The sequence below is a fragment of the Bubalus bubalis genome, chromosome 4 (genome assembly GCF_019923935.1).
Source record: "Bubalus bubalis isolate 160015118507 breed Murrah chromosome 4, NDDB_SH_1, whole genome shotgun sequence".
Classification (NCBI taxonomy): Eukaryota; Metazoa; Chordata; class Mammalia; order Artiodactyla; family Bovidae; genus Bubalus; species Bubalus bubalis.
The window spans coordinates 35,547,645-35,570,733 of record NC_059160.1 but is presented as its reverse complement, the minus strand read 5'-3'; the positions used below and the strand labels follow the sequence as shown (position 1 = coordinate 35,570,733).

Below are 23,089 nucleotides of genomic sequence, written 5' to 3'. Positions count from 1 at the left end.
TGATTAAGTATTGATCAGTGACTCAGCTCAGGTCTGAAACAGCCTTAGAACTACCTTCTGACTAAGCCATAAAGAAAAAGACTTGTTCCATGATTTAACTCACAGTCTCATTGAGGAAGCTGTGAACTTCTTTTTTTTTTTTTTTTTTTGAACTTCTTTAGAAATAGGAAATTAAGAAAGTTTGAAAATTTCCTTAAGTGTTTGACTTTTAAAAATATTGATGCTCCAGATATCACTCAGGCACATAATTTAATTAAGGAACAGATGGCCCTGAAATCTCCAGATTTATTCTTATTAGAGGCTTAGGAAGTACCTGATTCACTTTTCATTAGTTATTTTAAGATATGTTTAGCATGTGAATTCTTGTGAGGCTAAGTTTGACTACTGTGGTCTGTGGACCTCTGGGGACCCTGTGACATTGAAATTATTTTTATAATGATGCTAAGATGTCATTCTCTATTCACTGTGTTAACATCTGCACCAGTGGTAGGGACATCTGCTGGTGCCTTTGCAGAAATCAAGTAGGGAGCCCCAGACATCGTGTTCTTCATTGCCATGCACTCAGGTTAAAAAGATGCAAGTCTTACCATGTCCTTGAGGAAGCAGTGAAAATGTATTAAATCTCAGCCCTTGAGTGCATGTCTTTCAAATAGAGTGTACACATTAAGCACTACTGCATACCCAAACGCAATGATTGCATATAGGAAAAACCATTGTTTGAGTTGCAGGCAGAACAACATTTTTACCTAAAGGAATATCTATAAACCATTTGTTTTTTTTAATCAAAAAGTGAATAAAGTGGACCTGTCACTTCAAGGAAAATAACTGATATTATTATTCAAATTATTATTTGAAAGCTTAACTTTTATCATTGTTACCAAATGTCAGTTATTTTCCTTGAAGTGATGAGCCCACTTTATTCATTTTTTGATAAAATGATGATTTGTAGCTCTTCCTTTAAGTTAGAATGTTGTTCAGTTTGCAACTCAAACGACAGACACAAATTGATATAAACATCTTCTTAGGCTATCAACTCTTTAGGATCCTTAATTATATAATTGTTACATAATAAAAGGATCTAATAATCTAATCAGTAACACAGAAAACTTTCTCATTTTCCCTTGTTGGCGTGAATGACTGCTTAGATAAATGAATTCAGTATATGCATGGATAAATATTTAGATGGATTCTTTCTCTCAGCTTCAGTCTTGGAATCAGAGGGTTAAGTTAAATACCAGCCTCAGTTCATGATTAATGTTCCCTGCAAAGCTCTGGTCCTGTTTTCTTTGAATTCTTCTAATGTTTGCCAGATATCCTTTCTTTTTTTTGCATGTGTACTTGTAAACACATATTATGGTTTCACGTTGCATGTGTTTAATTTGCATAAATGTGATATATTACAATATATACATAACATTTTTTTTTCATTTTAGCACTAAATTTTAAAGATCTAGACACTGCATGCCAATAAGAAAAGCTGTACAGAAACAATATCTGACTTATGTACATTTTTCTTATGTGTATAGCTAGAGATTTTATGGCAGCATTAGAAAGTTTTGTCCTTTAACATGACAAACACGAAAAACCACCTCCAACCTATAAAATTTATACAACCAAATACAAAATGACTTTACCATTTGCTCTCAAAGACCATAGCACTGAACAGCTTTTATTGATGGTCTGTGTGGGCCATGTGCTTGTTCACACCATGAGAGTTTTGAATAAACATAACTGCAAGGCTTCAAAATCTTGGCTCCACAATTGTCTGATCATAGGCAAGTTATTTAACCTGTCTTTCAGTCTCATTATCTGTAAAGTGGGGTTAATAATTGTATCTATACCACCTACATCGTGTTGACATGAGACGTGACATTAAATGTATTAATATTTGTCAAGTGCTGAGAACAGCACGTGGAACATAGAAGGCAAGCATTATATAGGCACTTGTGAAATGAAATGAATGACAAGAGTATGCCATCAGAGAGCATCAGCTTGTTCCCATGAATCATTATATGCTTTTCCCCTTAGAGCATTTCTCCCCTTTATCTTCCTGAGGAAAGGGTTTTGGTAATAAAGACACTGAATGATCATGGATAGAGTTCGGTGGCTCATACTCATTATTTTAATAGGCATTCAGTTTTCATACCTCAGAAAGAAATCTTAAATGCCCCGAGAATGATATAACATCCTTTGATTTTTTTTTTTATAAAATATTCTAAATAGCTATTAGATTCTCAGTATAAGAATGAGGAGCTGAGACTCATGGATCAAAAAGACTCTTGTGCATTTGCACGCTTATTCACTCAGTCATATTCGACTCTTCACAACTCCATGGCCTGTAGCCCATCAGGCTCCTCTGTCCATGGGGTTTTTCAGGCAAGAATACTGGAGTGGGTTGCTATTTCCTCCTCCTGGGGATCATCCCAACCCAGGGATCAAACCCACATCTCCTGTATCTCCTGCATTGCAGGCAGATTCTTTACCCACTAAGCCACTGGGGAAGCCCTTGGTGCATTTACACTAAGAAAAGAAAAGGATGTACATTTCATATCAAATACAGTAAGTTGCCAATTTCTTTAAGGGCCACAGGGTGTCCTCTTTTTCCCCATCAGGACTTCTGTGAATTCACCGTTCCCTCCTGGCCACAGAAAACAGAATTCCCAGTCCAGAGTTGTGAAGTCTTAGCAACTACAAGCACCTCCAGGTACTTTCCATGACCAAATAATTCCTGGCATGAGGCACTACAGCGTTCACTGCTTTTCCCCTTATCACTAATGATGATATCATTTGGATGCACTAAATGAGTATCAGAAATAGATGAGCATTTTTAATGGGAGTTGAAGAAGGCTTTCAAATGAAAAACCAACCATGGGATGAATTTCTTAATTTGAAAACCAAGCTAAATGTAATCGTTCCAGACTGTTTTGCATTATAGGCCATTGCTAACTTCCTTCCCAAGAGTGCTTGCAATCACTTGCTTTTCAGATTGGGTGCCCTGGGATATAGCCAGATTAACTCCGAGCTGTGAATTTCACAAGTGCTCTTGTTTAACCTATAATGGATTTAAATAGAGCCATTCCACAAAAGGCAAACATGGTAATTGTTTGCCATGGAATTTTATTTTATTTTTTGCATGAAACAGGGTAAAAGAATATGCTGGCTTTGACTTTCTGGATCTTTGCACAGCCAGAAGTCTGAGAGAATAAGCACTGAAGTTCAAATTAGAGCCTCAGATGGAAACACAAACAGGGTCCACCACTGTGCCTTTTTCATGCTTCAGAGCTCAGTTGTGGACAGAAATGTGTTTCTAGTTAAAATGTAATCATTTCCAATTCCTTCTGATCACTGGATCATATGGGAAAGAAACAGCCCGAGGACTACAGTTGCTTTTAATTACCAGTGAACGTTGATTGAAATTATAATTTCCTTCCTATACATTTGTATTTTTATAGAACAAACAAGAATAAAGACATGGCATCTTTATACTTTTAAGTGTATTTTGAGAAAGATCCCTGTTTAACTTTATACTCTTTGGGTTAGAATTTTTTTCAGGATTGGATTTTCCCAAGTTACCACACCATGGATTGCAGAAAGAGCTAGGTCAGTTTAACATCCACGAAGGATCAAGTTTTAAAATAAAGGTGGTGTTTTTAATATTCAGCAAGACTCTCAAGAGTCCATGTGCTTCTCTGATTGAAGAATTCATACTGTAAGATACTCTGGACAAGGTTGTTTTTTTTTTCTCTAACTCTACCATCTTCCTACTTTCCCAAACCATTTTGAAAATGAATGATTATTGAGAAAGACAAACCAAAAAGCCAAAAACACCCTCTTTCACACTAATGTCATAGTGTATTCAATATTTAAAATTTTATGTTAGTTTTGATATTCATATATTTTTTAAATGGTGTAAATAAAAGCTATCCCTCTTCTTAGCTGGAACCTGAGAATTGTATCCTAAAATCCAGCAACGAACAGTGGCACGAAATTCTGCTCAAAATAGGAATGAACGGCAAACATGAAGAAACCATAAACCTGACGTGATGTCTTCTCCAGCATCTTAATTCTGAACAACTTACATGGCTAAGTAAATGTGCTCTCTGATATTTTCCTGATTGTTTCAAGATTTCTATCTACAAGTTTAAGAGAAATGTCTCTGGAAACTGATTCCATTGTAGAAATACACGATCTCTAAAGTGAATCCTGTATTTGGGTTTTCCAAGGAGACACTGGCAATAAAGAGAGGAAATTTATATGCATTATCTGGCAGGATCTCATAAAGCAGTATGTTTAATCAATCCACAGAATGTTAATTAATTGCATAAGATGTGGAGTCACAGATTCCTAGGTGGCTCAGATTCATCATTACTATTTCTGTGACCTTGGGCAAATAATTCAACTTTTCTATGTTCAAATTCTCTCACCTGATAAATGGCTAATTATAACCCCTCCCTCAAGAGCTCTGAAGAGAAATAAATCAGATAAAATGAAGTGTTTGGCAAGGCAACAGAAACATAATTAGTCTTGAATAGCAATTATTATGTGTGGGTATATGGCAATACACCAGAAAGAATAAACTATTGGCCCTGCCTTCAGGAATATTATCCTCTCCCTTAGGTTTTGATACACATTTATGAAAAGACATATTTATTGCAAATCAGGATATAATTTAGTGAGCTTAGTAAAATTTTAGGACTCTAGAGAGAAAGAAATTTCTGTAGAATGCAGTGGTGTGATAAGGTTTAAAGGGGTAAGAGGATTTGAGCTGGACCATAAATGAAATGTAGGATTCAGACATTGAGAAAGGAAGTATAGTTTACTCCAAATATGAAAAGTGGGAGGGAAAATGGTCTTGTGTGTGGGACTTTGGGGGATGTCTCTAGACAAATGGATATACACATTTGGCTACAGCAGAAGGTCCTTCTTGTACAAGAGACTATGAGAACTTGTGGAAAGGTAGGTTATAGATGTCTTTAATGGCCCTGGGAATTTTTGAGTAAGGGAATGAGATGGTAACAGTTGAAGAAGATTTATTTGGTTGCTTATGTTCAGTGAGCTGAAGGAAGGATCAGATAGAGGAAGGATGATGAAGTAAGAGGTAATTTATATGTGGACCAAAATGGAGGTCATGAGCTTGGAAAGAGAACATAATGATAATACCAAATTAAATAATGCAGTTTACAGCCATAACCTGATTCAATCCAGCAAACAACCCTAAATAATAGATACCATCATTTTAGCCACTTTGTTGATAAGAAAAGGGCTTCCCAGGTGGCACTAGTGGTAAAGAACCCTCCTGCCAATGCAGGAGACATAAGAGATGCTAGTTTGATCCCTGGCTCAGAAAGATCCCCTGGAGTAGGAAATAACAACCCGCTCCAATAATCTTGCCTGAAAAATTCCATGGACAGGGGAGCCCGGCAGGCTACCGTTCATGGAGCCAAACACAGCTGAGCAACTGAGCACATAATTGATGAGAAAACCGAAGCCATCAAGGTTAAGCAAATAATCTGGATAGCACATCTAGGCTGTGAAAATGGTAGGATTTAAAGTCTGGTGTTCTGATTCCAGAATTCAATCACTTATCCATTGTACCATACTGCCTGCTACTTAGGAGAAAATTGGTGCCTAGAAATGTATATGGTATTTACCTTATTGAATACCATTTCTTCTTAGATCACATCCTACCTTGATTAATATTGTGGGGAAAAAAAAAAAAAAACAAGCAAATGAGAACAGCAAAGTGGGAAAGCTTTATAGTGGAAAAAAGAAAAGGCTGTAGGTATGCTATGATTGAGTGCTATTGGCATGGAGAAACTGTAGGCAGGCTAGCTAGAAATGGGGCATCTTATGTGATTGATCGGGGGTATACACTTAACTTTCCCTGGTTGGTACTAAGTTGGGAGTGGGCACAAAAATGAGGGAAGCTGTCAGTTATTAATCAAGCCCTGGCCATTTGGGGTCAAGTGGCCTGACTGTTACAGAAGTTACTGTTTAGTTTTCTGGATTGTCACCAGAGATAGCAATCTGGTTTTCTCACATCTGACTTATAGCTGGCTGGCGTCTTGGGATGTTTATTATACATAAAGGGTTTGGTTTCCTAGGCAGCTTGCTGCAGATTTTGGACTAAAGTTCTGTTTTTATATGCAGTTTTCTGGCTGTTTCCTATTTGTATATCCAATCTCTGAATACTTTTTTTAGGGTTTAGTTGTTTTCAAACACCTTAAGTTACCTTCTGATTTTGGGGAAAAAAAAAACAAAGCATAATTCAAGATTTAAATGTTAGAAATTTAGTTGAAAATTTATTTGGCAGCACTAAATTGAAACCGAGTATTTGAGGCTTACAGATGTACAATTTTTACCCCAGAACCAACTACATGCACAATCTACCCATGCCTGGTTGTATATCTCATCTTCATGCCCACCCCTTTTCTGTATCTTCCTTGTATCACAGGGGAGGAACCCTGGAACTACATTTCCCAGAATCCCAAGCTAAAGAGGAACTCCATTATTCTACAGCAGCAGCCATAGGCAGGCAAGTGAGGGTTGGTGGATGGTTCACAATGGGTGTTGCCAGTGTTTCCCAAAAGACGTCCTAAGAATCATTTTATTTGTTGAAACAGCTGAGATCCAGGAAGCAGCTTTCCTGATAATTTTTGTACTTGTAAATTTCCTGAAAGCTTGCAGGGGCTTTCCTGACCTCTGCTGTCTTAGCCCTTGGAATGGTTTGGTAAATCTTTAATTCCCTACTGTTAAATCATGTTTTATTCAAAATCTATAGAGTGATTTTTGTCATTCTGACTGACCCTGACTGAATGATCAGACACTGCCAAATTTAGGGGTATACACAATCCTCTGAGACTATGCTGGATGAAAATAGGATATGCTTTATTGTTAAACAACCAAGGCAACTGGGACAACAAGAGTAATGCTTTAGGTTTCATATATTATACTTAGCTTCTTAATATAGAAAAGTGAGAGTGTTAGTCGCTCAGGCGTGTCCAACTCTTTGCAACCCCATGGACTGTAGTCCTCTAGGTTCCTCTGTCCATGGAATTCTCCAGGCAAGAATACTGGAATGGGTAGCCATTCCCTTCTCTGGGGAATCTTCCAGACTCAGGGATAGGGTCTCCTGCATTGCAGGCAGATTCTTTCCCACCTGAGCCACCAGGGAAGCTTTTCTTTATATAGACATCCTTCCTTATTTTCTTTATCTTCTCTATGTTCAGCACAAAACCTAGCACAAATTGGTCACTCAAAACAATTTCTGTTAAATCAAATTGAATTAAATATACAGATGAATGGAGGATGAAATAGGAATTTGAAGCAGACCAATGCATAAAAGCAGTTGATCAAAAATGAAAGTAGATATAAAAAGGAAAATAATACAATCATAAGTGACAGTAAAAATATATCCTGCTAAGGCCCTAGAGGAAATTCAACATCAAAGCATTAATTTGGAACAGTCTTAGAATTATCCTAGGGCTTATTTCTGGTTGTATTTCACCTTCTAAGCCTTTCCCTCACATTCCTTCATGTCTACTTCTCTTAACTCCTTCCAGACTGATCTCAAATCAGTCTCAAATTTGAGACTGATCTCAAATCATTTTCTGCCATCTCTATTGTTTCTGTCCTAATCTGAGCAGTGCTTGTCTCACTGGACTTTTGCAGTAGCCTCCAAACTGGGCTGTTGCTTCCACTGCAGCCCCTCTGATTTATTCTCTAGTGCTACACAGTCTATATGGTAGCCACCCAGCCACATGTGGCTACAGAGCACTGGAAATGCTGCTTGCTTGAACTGAGATATTTGTAAGTTTAAAACACACACTGAATTTCAAAGACTTAGTAAGGGGAAAAAATGTGAGATGTCAACATTTTTTTTTTTTTAACATTGCTTATAATAATGATTGGGCTTCCTTGGTGGCTCAGATGGTAAAAAATTCACCTGCAATGTAGGAGACCTGGGTTCGATCCTTGGGTTGGGAAGATCCCCTGGAGGAGGGCACAGAAACTCACTCCAGTATTCTTGTCTAGAGAATCCCATGGACAAAGGGGCCTGGTGGGCTAAACGCGACTAAACGACCGAACTGAACTGAAGTAAAATGTTGAAAAGACTCTGATGCTGGGAAAGATTGAAGGCAGGAGGAGAAGGGGATGACAGAGGACAAGATGGTTAGATAGCATCACTGCATGGGCATGAGTTTGAGTGAATTCCAGGATATGGTGAAGGTCAGGGAAGCCTGATGTGCTGCAGTTCATGGGGTCACAAAGAGTCAGACACAACTGAACAACTGAAGGATGACAATGAGCCACTCTAGCAAATTATTGTATCAAATCAGTGTGTGGTTGAGGAGAGGGCGTGATTGGTTTTGTGGAACCTCCAATTTGTAGCAAATCAATCAGAAACACTGGTGACAACCTGGCCTCATAATTGGTAGCTGAAGTTGGGGAGTGGGCACTGCCATTAGCTGGATCCCACATCCCGCCATCTCTGGCCACCAAGTCACTTTCCTTGTTTGTGGCTACACTTCAATGGTGGGAGTGCCCCAGGGTAAGTTGTTCAGTGGAGAGTGTTCATCTTTTCTTAAAACTTTGTGCAGTTGCCAGCTGTCTGCTTATGTGTATGTATATGTTAAAAATCATGACTGAAATTAGAATTATAAAGTTGGAATTTCAAAAAGCTGCATGAATTTAAGGTTTATATCATGGGAGAATACTTCTTTGTCACAACCTAAAGCCCCACCAGAGTTTAAGGCATAGAGATGAAATTTCTGTCACTCAAAATGGGATAACACATGGAAGTGATCCTTGTTTAAAGGTCTGAAGCATTAAGTAAGACCTAACCTTAATTGTATTGTATCTTCTCCAAGTTGGGTATTATGTAGAAACACTCCATCTTTTCAAAAGGAAACTTCAGGCCAACTATTCTATTATGCCATTTCTCTGCCAGGTTTTATCCTCTCAGTGCAGTTGTTTGGTTTTCCCATGTACTATCTTAAATGAATTGCCAGCAAGATCTAGTCTCAATTGCTTCACACCTGAGCTCTATTATAGCTCTCTTTTTCTCTACTCTGTCTTATCACCAAAGCCCATGATAGCTACTGAAGTCTATTTCATCATTCACCATTCTAATAGTCAGTGGTCTTTTGATGGCCTGGATCTACCTGTACCACATTGATACGCTGATGGATCCTAACTATTTGTTCCACTGTGGAGCCTCTAACTGGAGAAGGCAATGGCACCCCACTCCAGTACTTTTGCCTAGAAAATCCCATGGACAGAGGAGCCTGGTAGGCTGCAGTCCATGTGTTCGCTAGAGTCAGACACAACTGAGCGACTTCACTTTTCTTTTCACTTTCATGCATTGGAGAAGGAAATGGCAACCACTCCAGTGTTCTTGCCTGGAGAATCCCAGGGATGGGGGAGCCTAGTAGGCTGCTGTCAGAGTCGGACACGACTGAAGCGACGCAGCAGCAGCAGCAGCAGCAGGAACCTCTAACAAAGTACTCCAAAAGGCAGAACAACCCCAGGTTGAAAATCCTCTCCTTTTAAATATGCAGCCAAACAAAGTGATACAACCACTCTATAAATTAGATGCATATCTGCCTTTAGAAAAAAAGTTCTGATTATTTTAATGGTTGGAAAGTTACAAAATTCTTGTTAATCCAGCTCCTCCAAAATTTAGATGCCAAGATGGGATTAAACACACACAAAAATGTAATTAGGAAATGGCTTTGAGAGAAAAGGGAGACAGAGAAGGCTGAGAGATTCTTTTGATCACAGTGCAAGGATAGTGAACAAAAAGAGGAAAGGAAGGTTGGATGGAAAGATCTGAAACTATCGTGTGATCTAAGAAGGTTCAGCAAGGTCCTCAGGGAGTCTTGACGCCATAAGTGGACACCAGAGGAGTCTTGCATTCCCAGGAATGGCCTGTCTTAGAAGTCCTGCAGTGCTCAGTCCTTATTGGAAAGAACCCATGAGAAGCCTGGCCCCACTGCAAACCCAGGGATGGATCTGAGAGTATCATAGCTGGAGCCCTTGATCCAGTTCTCTGGTTAGAGGTATGTGAGGCATGTTCTCATGTCCACTACAATATTTTCTTAAAAATGTAAATGCAGGACATTCCTGGTGATCCATTGGTTAAGAATCCACCTGCCAATTCAGAGAACATGGGTTCAGTTCCTGGTTTGGGAAGATTCCACATGCTGTGGGGCAACTAAGCCCGTGAACCACAACTACGGAGCCCACACTCTAGACACCATGCTCTGCAACAAGAGAAGCCACCACAGTGAAAAACTCGTGCACCCCAGCTAGAGAGTAGCCTCCAATTGCCACAACTAAGAAAAGCCTGTGAGCAGCAGTGAAAACCTAACACAGCCAAAAATAAATACATTTAAAAAATTTTAAATATAATCCAGGATTCAGGAATTAGTTTCATATAAATTATTCAAATGCACCTAATTACAATTTCTATAACAGTAGGATTTTTATATTTTTACTGAAATAAGACTGGACATAGTACGAAGTAAAACAAATAGTCCTCAAATCAACATACTTCATAAGTCAGGAGCAAGGGAATCTTACTGCCAAGGTCCCAGTGATGAGCTGATTTCATTTACTCCTTAAAGCTGACATTGTTATGGCTTAGGCAATAAAATACATTAGGCTACACTTTTTTTTAAATTATTTTTATTTTTAATCTATTTTTATAAGAAAAATTAATTTTTGTTTATTTCTGTTAACATATTTTTTTTTTCATTTGAACTTTTTCTTTTATATTGTGTGTGTTAGTTGCTCAATCATGTCCAACTCTTTGCGACCCCATGGATTGTAGCCTCCTAGGTTCCTCTGTCCATGGGATTCTCCAGGCAAGAATACTGGAGTGGGTTGCCGTTGCCTCCTCCAGTCTTTTATATTCCAGTATAGTCAATTAACAATGGTGTGATAGTTTCAGGTGAACAGTGAAGGCTGCCACATAACATTGAACAGAGTTCCACGAGCTTCTCTGGTGGCTCAGACAGTAAAGAATCTGCCTGCAATGAGGGAGACCTGGGTTCAATCCTGGGTTGAGAAGATCCCCTGGAGAAGGGAATGGCTACTCACTCTAGTATTCTGGCCTGAAGAATTCCATGGACAGAGGAGCCTGGCAGGCTACAGTCCCTGGGGTTGCAAAGAGTCAGACATGACTGAGCAACTTTCACTTTCACTTCCATGTGCTGCTATATGATAGATCCTTGTTGGTTATCTATTTTCCTTGGTGGCTCAGTTGGTGAAGAAACCACCTGCAATGCAGAAGATGGAGGTTCGATCCCTGGATCAGGAAGATCCCCGGAAGAAGGAAATTGCAACCCACTCCAGTATTCTTGCCTGGAAAGTTCCATGGACAGAGGAGCCTGGTGGGCTACAGCCCATAGGATCACAGAGTCGGACACTGAGCATGCACATTTTCTGCCAAGTTCCCTGGATGCATAACACTCTATTTTAATGGGTCATATCCCCAATTATGTTTTCACAAAATGACCTTCCGTAGCATAGTAGACTGGACACTAACTGTAGCTCGGTCAAATAATTTCTATATTTGGCTTTAATAATATGACTCATATATTCTAAAATAGTATTGAGACAGAACTCAAAGAATTTAGAAAAGATAATAAGCCTGCTCATTAGACTAAGCTAGATGTTCCCAATTACCTGAGACTATGGGAAGATCATTGGCCAGTCCCTAATAGAGATCAATTTATAGCAGAATTTATAATCAGTTTCCTGAAATACAATATGTATATCTCTCAAAACCCAAGAGAATACTAGAAAATAAACAAAATTTTATTTTAATCATTGAAATGTTATTTTAATATGTTTTAAAAAGATATAACTAATCTAGCAAAACCTTGAGTTTATAGATAAGGTTGAGTAAAACAAAATTTTAAGACAAATATCAAGTAATATTATGTTGGTAAGCAGACATGGCAGAATTCGAATGATAAAGATGATGTGGTAGGATGGATAATGGGCCCCCCCAAATGTGCACATACAAATCCCAGAATCTGAATGTTACCTTATGTGGTAAAAAGGACTTTGCAGATATGATTAAGTTAGGGATCTTGAGATGGAGAGATTATCCTGGATTATCTGCATGGGTCTAATATTGTAATCACAAGGATCTTCTAAAAGGGAGACAGAAAGGTCAAAGGCAAAGAAGTAGGTGTGGCAAGGTCAGCAAGGGGTTAGAGTGATGGGAGGAAAAGGCCAGCAGCCAAGGAACACTGATGGCCTCTAGAAGCTGAGAAAGACAAGGAATGAATTCGCCCCTGAAACTCCAAGAAGGAACCACTCCCTGATTTTAATCCCATAAGACTCACTTAGACTTCTGACCTGCAGAAATGTAAGAGAGTAAATTCCTCTTCTTTTAAGCCATTAAGTCTATGACAATTTAAGATAGCAGAAGTAGGAAACGAATACAGCTGACAGTCCAATGACTGACATTTGTGCAGCATTGCTTTAGTAAGTGTCTGAGTGCAGGTATGTTATGTTGTTGATCAAGGCAATAGTCATAAACTACAGATTCCAGGCTTCAGTGTATTTTGTGTATTCATCATTCAACGAATATTTCTGCAAGTCGTTCACTGTGCTGCGCTTAGTTGCTCAGTCATGTCACTCTTTGTGTCGCCATGAACTGTAGCCTACCAGGCTCCTCTGTCTATGGGGATTCTCCAGGCAAGAATAATGGAGTGGGTTGCCATGCCCTCCTCCACGGGATCTTCCCAATCCAGGGATCGAACCCAGGTCGCCCATCTTGCAGGCAGATTCTTTACAGTTTGAGTCAGCAGGGTAGCCAAGAATACTGGAGTGGGTATGCTATCCCTTCTCCAGGGGAATATTCCTGACCCAGGAATCAACATAGGATCTCCTGCATTGTAGGCAGATTCTTCACCAGCTGAGCTACCAGGGAAGCCCAGTTGTTCATTACCCTGGTGTATAATTCATCTAGATCTGGAGACCTGAAATCATTTTTATAATTTAGTGATAATAATTATAATAATTAGTAGCAGTTATTGAGTATTAAGCAGGTCAGGCATTGTTCTAAGAAGTTTATACATATTATCTAACTATGGGATATTATTTAAATTATGGGATAGTTTCTATTTTAATTCCCATTTTATAGATGACCTTGCTGAGGAATAAGAGGTGCAATACTTGCCCAAGATCACATAGTTTCAGAATCAGGTTTGAAACTATAGATCTATCTCTGTCAGGAGCCTGGATTTTTACCAAGTTTAAGGGGCCCTGGATTTCTTTTCCAATTTCCTTGCCTAACGTGGGTTTCACTCCCCCACTATAATGTTGGCTCACTCTCTTGGCTGCAGAAGACAAAGCAAAGTAAGAATGGAATAGTTCCAACTTCCTTCTGATATCTGATGACATTAAACCATTCCCTACCCATACCTTCTGTCAATTCTGAATGCTTGTCACCCAATATTTACTAATTCAGTGTTTACTAAAAACTTTATCAATAGGAAGTTACTTCAAACATAATATCAAGTAAAATAGTTTTTAACAGTACTCTTGCCTGGAAAATCCCATGGACAGAGGAGCCTGGTAGGCTGCAGTCCATGGGATCGCTGAGTCAGACACGACTGAGCGACTTCATTTTGACTTTTCACTTTTATGCATTGGAGAAGGAAATGGCAACCCACTCCAGTGTTCTTGCCTGGAGAATCCCAGGGATGGGGGAGCCTGGTGGGCTGCCATCTATGGAATCACACAGAGTCAGACATGACTGAAGCGACTTAGCAGCAGCAAGCAAAAACTTATATGCAGAGTACATCATGAGAAATGCTGGGCTGGAGGAAGCACAAGCTAGAATAAAGATTGCCAGGAGAAATATTAATAACCTCAGATATGCAGATGACACCACCTTTATGACAGAAAGTGAAGAAGAACTAAAGAGCCTCTTGATGAAAGTGAAAGAGGAGAGTGAAAAAGTTGGCTTAAACCTCAACATTCAGAAAGCTAAGATCATGGCATCCGGTCCCATCACTTCATGGGAAATAGATGAAGAAACAGTGGAAACAGTGGAAACAGTGGCTGACTTGAATTTTCTGGGCTCCAAAATCACTGCAGATGGTCATTGCAGCCATGAAATTAAAAGACACTTACTCCTTGGAAGGAAAGTTATGACCAACCTAGATAGCATATTCAAAAGCAGAGATATTACTTTGCCCACAAAGGCCCATCTAGTCAAGGCTATAGTTTTTCCAGTGGTCATGTATGGATGTGAGAGTTGGACTATAAAGAAAGCTGAGCACCGAAAAATTGATGCTTTTGAACTGTGGTGTTGGAGAAGACTCTTGAGAGTCCCTTGGACTGCAAAGAGATCCAACCAGTCCATTCTAAAGGAGATCAGTCCTGAGTGTTCATTGGAAGGACTGATGTTGAAGCTGAAACTCCAATACTTTGGCCACCTGATGTGAAGAGCTGACTCATTTGAAAAGACCCTGATGCTGGGAAAGATTGAGGGCAGGAGGAGAAGGGCACGACAGAGGATAAGACGGTTTGATGGCATCACCGACTCGATGGACATGAGTTTGGGTGGACTCCGGGAGTTGGTGATGGACAGGGAGGCCTGGTGTGCTGCAATTCATGGGATTGCAAAGAGTTGGACAGGACTGAGCGACTGAACTGAACTGAAGCAAAAATAAATAATAGAGAAGTAAGAAAAATGTAATGCTCAGTTATTAGTTTAATGCCATTAATTTCTTTTGCAAGAATTTAAACTGGTATGTGCCTTTGCCCTTGCTTTCTGGAAAGCAATAAAGGTTTTCTCTCACTTTTAGGCCCTTTGGGCATCAGTTCTCTCCACTGAAAAACTGAAGCTGGACTAGAAGATCTCTACAGCTTTATTCAGACATCAAAATATATGTTTGGGGGGGAAATAACTCAACAGAGTCCTGCCTGTTAATGACACAGGACCCTGATTTACCAGTAAATATCACAGCCATTTCTGACAAGTGCCTTTGATGATAGACTTCTCATTGATCTTGTAGGCTGCTTATGAAATGGGCTCTGTTTCAGTGGTTGAGACCATTTTGATGTAGTTGATTAAACGGTCTATCTTCCTCTTGTGAACTTCCTACCTCTTGGAGGAAATCTGAAACAGTTCTCATTTTTTTTTTTTTTTTTTTTTTTTTTTTTTAGCTTGATCTACTCCAGTTCTCCAAATACTGCCTGCTTCAGCCACATCAGTGATTAACATCATTTTGCTGGCAGGCTCAGCAATGTCCAGAGTGAAGAATGTTGCAGAAGGGACTTCCTAGTGGTCCAGGGGTTAAGAATCTGCCTGCTGATCCAGGGGACAGTGGTTGGACCCCTGCTTAGGTAACTAAGAACTCACATGCTGCAGCGCATGTAGAGAAAGCCTGTGAGCCTGCATGACCAAATAAAAATAAAAAAGAATGTTGTAGAAGAAATACGTGCAGTAGATATATGGTTGGACTACCTGACTTCTTAGGGTGATGAGCTGTCTCAATTTCCCAGGGATTATCCAAGTTTTAACACTGAAACTCCTCAAACTGAGGAATCCCTAAATTCTGGGGAAACCAGGACAGTTGGTTGCCCTTTTTGAGATTCTTTAAATCCTAAGACTCTAGGTCAAGTGCTGTCCCACAGAAGTTTCTCCAATAACGGAAATATTCTATAGCTACACTGTCCAATTCAATAGCTTGTGTGGCTGTTGAGCACCAGAAAAGTGGTCAGTGCCATTGAGGAACTGAATTTTTAATTAAATTAGCTTAATTTAAGTAGCCACATGTGACAAATGGCTACTATATGGAACAACTCAGTCCTAGGTGATGCCATGAAAATGCTCAATAATGAGATGTTTAGTGCAAAATGGTACAATTGCACACTTGTCTGACACAACCCCCCAGCTTTATGCCTTGTATCCATTGTTATACTGACAAGGCAGTATAAAATTTTGTCCAGGAATATTGATAAGTCCTACCTTTATCAAGTGTGTGCATGCTAAGTCACTTCAGTCATGTCCAGCTCTTTTCAATCCTATGGACTGTAGCCTACCAGGCTTCTCACACTCAAGGTCAAAGGGTTGATTGACTCTTAGAGAGACATGGGATTTAAGTTGTATAGTCAGTCTGAGTTTTAGTAGATGGGTTCAGTTCAGTTCAGTTCAGTCGCTCAGTAGTGGCCGACTCTTTGCGACCCCATGAATTACAGCACGCCAGGCCTCCCTGTCCATCACCAACTCCCAGAGTTCACTCAGACTCACGTCCATCGAGTCAGTGATGCCATCCAGCCATCTCATCCTCTGTCGTCCCCTTCTCCTCCTGCCCCCAATCCCTCCCAGCATCAGAGTCTTTTCCAATGAGTCAACTCTTCGCGTGAGGTGGCCAAAGTACTGGAGTTTCAGCTTTAGCATCATTCCTTCCAAAGAAATCCCAGGGCTGATCTCCTTCAGAATGGACTGGTTGGATCATCTTGCAACAAGGGACTCTTAGGAGTCTTCTCCAACACCACAGTTGAAAAGTATCAATTCTTCAGCACTCAGCTTTCTTCACAGTCCAACTCTCACATTCATACATGACCACAGGAAAAACCATAGCCTTGACTAGTAGATGGGTAGTCATATCCAATTTATATGCAGAGTACATCATGAGAAACACAGGACTGGATGAAGCGCAAGCTGGAACAAGATTGCTGGGAGAAATATCAATAACCTCAGATATGCAGATGACACCACCCTTATGGCAGAAAGTGAAGAACTAAAGATCCTCTTGATGAAAGTGAAAGAGGAGAGTGAAAAAGTTGGCTTAAAGCTCAACATTTAGAAAACTAAGATCATGGCATCCAGTCCCATTGTGGCAAATAGATGGGGAAACAGTGGAAACAGCAGCAGACTTTATTTTTGGGGGCTCCAAAATCACTGCAGATGGTAACTGCAGCCATGAAATTAAAAGACGCTTACTCCTTGGAAGGAAAGTTATGACCAACCCAGACAACATATTAAAAAGCAGAGATATTACCCTGTCAACAAAAGTCCATCTAGTCAAGGCTATGGTTATTCCAGTAGTCATGTATGGATGTGAGATTTGGACTGTGAAGAAAGCTGAGCACCGAAAAATTGATTAGTCCTGAAAATTCATTGGAAGGACTGATGCTAAAGCTGAAACTCCAATACTTTGGCCACCTGATGCAAAGAGCTGACTCATTTGAAAAAACCCTGATGCTGGGAAAGATTGAAGGTGGGAGGAGAAGGGGATGACAGAGGATGAGATGGTTGGATGGCATCGCCGACTCAATGGACATGAGTTTGAGTAATCTCCGGGAGTTGGTGATGGACAGGGAGGCTAGTGTGCCGCAGTCCATGAGGTCACAAAGAGTTGGACATGACTGAGAGACTGAACTGAACTGACCTGAGTCATATCCAAGGGCTTCCTGGGTGGCTCAGTGTGATACAGAAGCGACCTGCCAAAGCAGGAGTCATAGGCTTGATCCCTGAGTCAGAAAGATCCCCTGGAGAAGGAACTGGCAACCCTCTCCAGTATTCTTGCCTGGGAAATCCCATGGACAGAGGAACCTGGTGGGCTACAGTCCATGGGGTCACAAAGAGTCAGATATGACTTAGTGATGAAACAACAAGTCACATCCAGATAAAAGCACTCTGGTAGTTAGAACTTTGTGGATTTGCTACTGTTACATGAAAGCAGTTGTGGGTTTTAGGTGTATGAAGAGTGCACCAGTTTTGACTCAGCCTGGTGGTTTTAGTGAAGTAAGGGATGTTATACCAAATTAAGTTTCAACTTGGAATAAAGACTGACTAAAATTATTCCTTTCCAAGACAAACCCAGGGAACTGTGAAAATTGCTTCGTGATATAATAGTGAGCATTCAGCAGAGATAAAACACAACATTACATCCTAAAGGAGAAAGAGTATTTTTTTGAATTGCAGAATGTTGACACCATACATCTGTTCAATATCAAAGCCGTTGGTTATAAATCTTGCAGATAGAGGAGTGTCCCGAATCCGCAAAGGCACAAGTTGAAAGAGAGCTTGGAACATAGGAAGAGGCAAAGAAACTCCTCAGCCCCTGCACTAACTGAACCTCGTTACAATGTGGCATATATCTTGGGTTTCTGCAGGACCAGGCTGTCTATTTAAATGCTAATGTGCGAACTGGCATATCCTAGGAATTAAAGTGCTGAAGCAGGCTGCAGCTCTGGAAATTTCAGTGTTGTTGAATATTAAGTATCCACGTGCTAAAGAGCTCAGGTATACTTTTAAATGTCAAAGAACAAACCACAGCACTCATTATGCCATGTTCTGAATCTTCTGGCCACGTTCCATTTTTTTAAGGAAAGTATGGGTCATTTGCGTTTTTCAGGGATTTTTTTATTCAGTTGATTTGATAAGCAAAACAAGAGGTCATCGCCTGTGAGTTATAGATAGGGAACTAATTAAAAGGCAAATTTAAAAAGTTCCCCTTGGTTAAAGTTTTTTTTTTTTTAATCTCTTAAAGTCTCAATTGTCATCAGTTGTGAGAACTAAGAGCTGTCAGGCATTTAAGGTGCGTTTCAGGATTTTGTCTGATTTTCTTACTCTGTGTTATGCAGCACATTAAAGCCTTATTAATATATTAGTGAGCCAGCAACAGGCAGACACTATGAGAGGTGTAATAACTGTTATTAAAACTGGTGCCTTGAGAAAAGGAAGGAGATGTCCGAAGGCTGATAGTGAGTTTCCAGAAGGTCACACATCACTTAGTGCCTAAACAACAATATCAAATCATTGCTAAATGGGTAACTGCTATAGTCTCCAGAGAACATGGGTTCTTCGAATTCATTCCAAACTCATGTAGTCTTCCATGTGTCAGGCATGGAGCTAGGTGCTGGAGATAACAGTGATACTAACAAGCACTCATACACTAATTGCCCCATGAAGAGCACTCTGTAAATGCTTTCCTTACGCTAACTTATTCAGTCCTGTAAGGTTGTAAACACTCTTTGTGACCCCATGGACTGTAGCCTGCAAGGCTCCTCTGTGCATGGAATTTTCCAGGCAAGAAAACTGGAGTGGGTTGCCATTTCTTACTCCAGAAAATCTTCCTGACCCAGGAATCGAACCCACATTTCTTGCATTGGCAGGCAGATTCTTTACCAACTGTGCCAAACCCAGACAATCATTGCAAATTTGACACTCTTAAAACCACAATTGATGTCGTTTTAGTCATTAAGTCACATCTGACTCTTTTGCGACCCCAGGAACTGTAGCCTGTCAAGCTCCTCTGTCCGTGGAATTATCTGGGCAAGAATATTGGAGTCGGTTGCCATGCCCTCCTCCAGGTGATCTTTCCAGCCCAGGGACTGAACCCACATCTCCTCCATTGGCAGTCGGATTCTTTACCATTGAGCCACCAGGGAGCCCCTAAACCGTGATCCATAGTGTCTTAATCTTTAATGTTACATTCCAGTAACATTTTGACCAGTCCTCTATTCCAAATTTCTTTTAAGTATTTTTAAAAACTAAAATCCTTGTTCTCACTAGCTTTGAGATTTTCCCCATAGTATGGTGACTTGCATATAAATTGGAAGTTTTGTGGATGTTTGTGGTACAGTGTGGTGTAAGAGGGAGGGTTTGTAAAGCCAGAGGAACCTGGATTGGAATCCCAGCTCAGCTACTTCCTCAGTTCATGAATTCAATTCCTTCATCTGCAGACTAGAAATACTGTGAGGATTAAGTTATTGTGAAGATTGAGTGAGAGAATGCTATAAGGTTTTTAGTAGGGTACCTGACACATGACCAACTTGCAAAAAAACACTATCATTGTTTGAGTAGATAATTTGTTTTAAACAATTCTGAAGCATTACTTCCACTTTAAACTAGAAATGAATTTAGGAATATGGAGCTGTAAAAATCTGAGAGGATCTGAGCCACACACTGGAGCTGAGAAGTGAAGTCCAATCAGACAAGAGCCCTGATCACTTAATGTCCAGTTTAGGTTTTTATACAGAGAGGTCCTTGCTCCCTCCCTCCATCCTTTCTTTCCTTCTATTACAAACTCATTACTTACTGTTCAACTCACTCAATATACTTTTTATTGAGTGTGTTCCAGCTCTGGCTTCATCATTCTTGACTCAGTTTATGTTATAAGAGTGGTTCTCGGAGTGTGGACCATGGACCAGCAGCAGCGGCATCCTTTGGTGTGATGACTGATTTCATGTGTTAACTTGACTGGAGCCTGAATGTTTGGCCAAACATTATTCTGGATGTGTCTGTGGTTGTATTTCTGGATGATATTAACATTTGAATTAGTGGACCGAGTAAAACAGATTGCCCTCCCTGATGTGTGTGGGCCTTGAGTCATAGATTGAAGACATCAACAGAGCACAAAGGCTGAGTAAGAGGGGACTCCTCCTGTCCGACTATGTGAGCTGGGGTATTATTGGTCTTCTCCTGAATTTGAAATTAAACTTAAAATCAGCTCTTCCTGGATCTCAAGTTTGCTGGCCATTTAAAAAAAATTTTATTGGAGTATAGTTGATTTACAATGTTGTGTTACCTTCTGTTGTACAGCAAAGTGAATTAATTAAACGTACATATATCCACTCTTTTTTTAGGCTCTTTTCCCATTTAGGTCATTACAGAGTATTGAGTAGAGTCTCTGTGCTAAACAGTAGGCTCTTTTAGTTAGCTATTTTATATATAGTAGTATATATATGTCAATCCCAAATTCTCCCAATTTGTCCCTCTCCTCTTCACTCCCCTCATAACTATATGTTTTCTACATCTGTGACTCTATTTTGTTTTGTAAATAAGTTCATTTGTATGCATTTTAAAGATTCCACATATAAACAATATTATATAAAATTAGTCCTTCTCTGTCTGACTTACTTAACTCAGTATGACAATCTCTAGGGCCATCCGTGTTGCTGAGAATGGCGTTATTTTACTCTTTTTAATGGCTGAGTAATATTCCACTGCATATGTGTGCCACACCTCCTTTATCCATTCCTCTGCTGATGGATGTTAGGCGGCTTCCATGTCTTGACTATTATAAACAGTGCTGCAGTGAACAATGTGGTGCGTGTAACTATCTGAATTATGCTGGCCTTTGGACTAGAACTTACACCATCAGTTCTCCTGGGTCTCCAACTTGCTGACTGCAGATCTTGGGACTCAGCCTCCATGATTACAGGAGCCAATTCCTTTAAATCAATCAACAGTCAATCTTACTGGCTCCACCTGTGAGTGGGGTCTCTTGATCTTGTCTAGCCAAGCCCCCCAGGTAACTCTGATGTGTACTAAAGCTTCAGAACTGCTCTGCTCAAGGCACACAGCCCTGGTTGACCTGACCAGTCAGGAGGGCAGAATTCTGACACCAGCAGAGTTACTTATTTTCAGATATCACAAATGGACTTTGTTTCCCTGAATTTGTCCATTTTGACAGCGTACCTTTCCTTCAATAACAACCGGACAGCCCTGATTGTCCAATATCTCCTAATAAGCTTGAAAAGAGAAAGTGTCTTCAGTTGTGTCTGACTCTTTTGGGACCCCATGGACTGTAGCCCACCAGGCTCCTCTGTCTATTGAAATCTCCAGGCAAGAATACTGGAGTGGGTTGCCATTTCCTCCCCCAGGGAATCTTCACAAACCAGGGATTGAACCTAGTGTCTCCTGAGTCTCCTGCATTACAAACAAATTCTTTACCTGCTGAGGCATCCTGGAAGTCCAAATTGGATAAATAAATATATATTAATACAAATAAATATGTTCAATATTTGTTGTTGGTATTGTTTAGTAAAAACATATTCTAAAGACTAACTGAAACAGGTAAGAAAGCTTTCCTCAAATCCCACATGGATTCTAACTGCTTTCATTTTTCGTGTGTGATGGACCTTATTTAAGGCAAGTGCACTTCAGTGATGATAAAATATTTTTCCACTCCCCAGAGTCCAGCAGAGCCTGCCGGAGTCCCATGGTGCTCCCTCCCAGGCGCCCTGGTCTCTATTATTCCTTCCTTGTGATTAGACATCTTCTGGATGTTCAAGGACAGCCAGAGGTGCTGCAGGGATTCACATTCTGCTGCATCACTAGCAAATCATGTGCTCTGTCTTCAGGGCTATTCTAGGTTCCAATGAACTGTTGGTGGGGCCCATTTTCCATTTTCATTGAAAATAAGAGTCCGTAATGAAAGTCACAGGCTTTTTCTTTTTTTACTTCAAGGAAGATCATCCAGAAGAGTTTTATTTCTTACCTAATAGAAGGGGCATTTGAATAGATAATAGACTTTTTGTGTCAAACACACTGTATCAGTATGTGGTACATGTATAATATATTCACAGAGGTAAGACAGACCTTCTGCCAAACAGTGGGCTCTGGAATTCTTGGCAGACAGAGCAGAAGTCTATTTTTTAGTAAATGCACACAACAAATAGATTGTAACCTGTTATGGGCTGTTAATCATATTTGTCCAGTCTTACATCATTTGACTACAAATATTCGTTGAAAACTACTGTGTGCAAGGCAGTGTCAAATACTGTGATACAAATACACATACACACAAACTTTAAATCATCATCACCACCAAGTATATATTAGTGCCTACCATGTAAAAGCCAGTGTCCTAGGTAATTAGGCACAAACAACCCAAGAATAAAAAGTTATTTGTTGACTGTCTTTATATATAAGTGCCTTTATTAAGCCATTATGTGTATACATGTGCTCAGTCGCTCAGTCATGTCCAACTTGTTGTGACCCTTTGGATTATAACCTGCAGTTCCTCTATCCATGGGATTTTTCAGGGAGGTATACTGAATGAGTTGCCATTCCCTCCTCCAGGGGATCTTCCCCACCCAGGGAACAAACCTGAGTCTCCTGTGTCTCCTGTTTGGCAGGCCGATTCTTTATCACTGAGTCATCAGAGAAGCCCCATTATGTGTGTGTACATATATGTATGTGTACATATATACACATGCATATACATATATATGTATGTATATATACACATACATGGACTTCCCTGGTAGCTCAGCTGGTAAAGAATCCGCCTGCAATGCAGGAGACCCAGGTTCAATTCCT

At 40.0% G+C, this 23,089-nt stretch overlaps 1 protein-coding gene across 2 annotated transcripts in view; it reads left to right on the top strand.

The window, feature by feature from the left end:
- Positions 1 to 23,089, top strand: part of LMNTD1 (lamin tail domain containing 1) — a 505,938-nt gene that overhangs the window by 283,338 nt on the left and 199,511 nt on the right. Inside the window, exon 1 of one of the 2 annotated variants that reach the window (XM_045165327.1) lies at positions 15,202 to 15,375. The exons of the other annotated variant lie outside the window; for it this stretch is intronic. The gene's annotated coding sequence lies outside the window, so the exon portion shown is untranslated. Of the gene's footprint in view, positions 1 to 15,201; positions 15,376 to 23,089 lie in introns of those variants that run through there. 2 annotated transcript variants of the gene reach the window in all.